Genomic DNA, 2,404 nt, shown 5'->3' on the forward strand with positions numbered 1-2,404 from the left:
TATATATATATACTGCCAGCGTCTATACTTACCAAATAAACGCTGCCAGTTCTTGCATTCACTCCAAAAACACTTCCAATCTGTACTCATCATATAAACATTGTGAACCAAGAACTCTTAGGTAAGATTTCTTAATTTAGTTTCAAGACATTATAGCAATGTGCCTTGAGTCAAATAAAGAACAGAATAAAAGACATCTTGAAGGAAGAAAAACATCTAATTTTTTCTGCAATTGAGTGGGGAGGGGGTCAGAGAGAGAGAGAGAGAGTATAAAAGCATGTTTGATAATGATAATTATAATAATATCAAAATTAAAAGAAGAAGGGTGCCATTGTCGTCTAGTGAATGCTATTTCGACATTCCATGTGTCTTCAACAGGTTCAAAAAATAATTTTGTCAATCTACTTCATTTTGGTTAATATATAAAGGATTGAGGTAACCCCTCCAGTTGACAATGGCATGCTTCTTCTAATTTTGACTCTATATCTTCTGGAGGAATTACCTCAATCCTTTATATATCAATAATAAAAATAATAATAATAATACTGAAATACAAAAAGGATAGTTCCTCACAAAACTTTCAAAGGTAATTCTTATAAGAAGCAGTAAAAAAACTCTCAGTTCTGAGGGTTAACTGAAATTATTGAAGTTTCTTGTGGTTCCATGCTGCTGGCTGCCAAAATGACAACTAAATAGCAGGATTTTTATTTGGGAAGTTCTTAGAGACTACTGGGCATATCCTAGAGATTTGTCTCTCATCACCTCTTAATTACAAAAACTAAACCACATCTAATATCACTGGGTATGAGCAAATGTGGGAGGCCCTAAATTGTCAGTGAACCTGCTAGAAATAACAGCTACATCTCCTGCAAATCATACTCGTTTAATGTAGTTCTAAATACACAATGTCTGAATTATCTTTGAAATAACTCGGCCAGATCAGTGCCGATTTACAGGCTACAACAACAACAACAGGAATCCTGGAGGTACAGGAGTTTATAAACTTCCAGACAAGATTCAGTGCTACAAGACATGTTAGCAGTCACAGAAGATAGAGATTCCGGTAAAAGGAACCATGGGCTACAAAGATGCAAGAGATCGCTTCATTAGAACACTACAGCCAGAGGTTAGCCTGGCTGCTATGAACTGAGGCGGCACAGTTTACGGTGACTGGTAAGGATATTAGGGTTCAATTGCAGAGGGAAGACATGAATGATAGAGGAGGAGATGGTTCAACGAATGATACAAGAAGATGTGGTTGTTGGATTTTAGGTTGAGGGCAGAAGATGCAAAAGTCATAAGAAGAAATGATGTTATTCTATTATGATCGATTACAATGAGAGATGAACTTAAAGAGCATGAGGTTGGCCTCAGGTCAGCTCTGATGAACAAAAACATTCCAGGCATGACCATCTGGCCCAGTGGTTCTCAACGAGGGTCTATACAGAATTTTGTTGTTAAAATTTATCTGAAAATGGTTTACACTTCTACATAAAACATTTTAATGGATTTTTTTAAAATTAAATTCTTAATATTTAATTCTAAAGATATATGATTTTTATCTAAACAATGGAATAAAAGGGAACCATACAGAAAAAAATGATTGAAAACCACTGACCTGGACCTTTCACAGACAGGGTTGGCCAAAAGTCACCCGACAGTAAATCAAAAATCCCATAAATACTTAATATTCAATTTTATTTATTCATTCCAATTATGAATCTTTAATAATTGAATGCTGCAAGTTAAAATCACCATTTTATTTTCTTCAACATTTTGTCTATAAAATATTTTTTTGTTTTAATCTAGGAATTAAATGGTTTTGATTTACTGTCAGGTGACTTTTGGCCAACCCTGTCTATCTTGGAATGCATTCACCTTTTCGTACCTTGTTTTGACGCAATTTAAAGGAATTTAGTTGCATCATTTGTTAAAAGTAAACATTGTAAACAGATGAGAGAGAGAGAGAGAAAGAGGTGGAGAGAGAGAGAGAGATACCAGAGAGAGAGAAAGAGGGAGAGAGAGAGATTACTGAAGTGAAATGTTACCATGCAGTCAATCATCAGCTGACGTTCATTACATAACGAAGAACAGGTGAGAGGACAGTAATGAAGATGACCATGCAATGTGTATACTTTACAGATCCAATGTAGGCAGGATCAACAACAAAAAGTTATTCCATCCAGTGAGAGATAAATATCAATTTAACATACACAATAACAGAAGAGCTAGTTTCATGCTTTAGAGATACATCAAATTAGCAGGTACACATAACCTTCTTGGAGATACAAGGCATGTTATATATACCTGCCAATTTAATTTATCTTAACACATGAAACTATAAGTAGCTGTGTGTGTGTGTGTGTGTGTGTGTGTGTGTGTGTGTGTGTGTGTGTGTGTGTGT

The 2,404-nt window shown here is 35.1% G+C and overlaps 1 protein-coding gene across 12 annotated transcripts in view; it reads right to left on the reverse strand.

Moving 5' to 3' along the window:
- Window positions 1-2,404, reverse strand: part of LOC106869997 (calmodulin-regulated spectrin-associated protein 2) — a 52,736-nt gene that overhangs the window by 4,590 nt on the left and 45,742 nt on the right. The window lies entirely within an intron of this gene.

Source organism: Octopus bimaculoides, chromosome 4 (assembly GCF_001194135.2).
Source record: "Octopus bimaculoides isolate UCB-OBI-ISO-001 chromosome 4, ASM119413v2, whole genome shotgun sequence".
Classification (NCBI taxonomy): domain Eukaryota; kingdom Metazoa; phylum Mollusca; class Cephalopoda; order Octopoda; family Octopodidae; genus Octopus; species Octopus bimaculoides.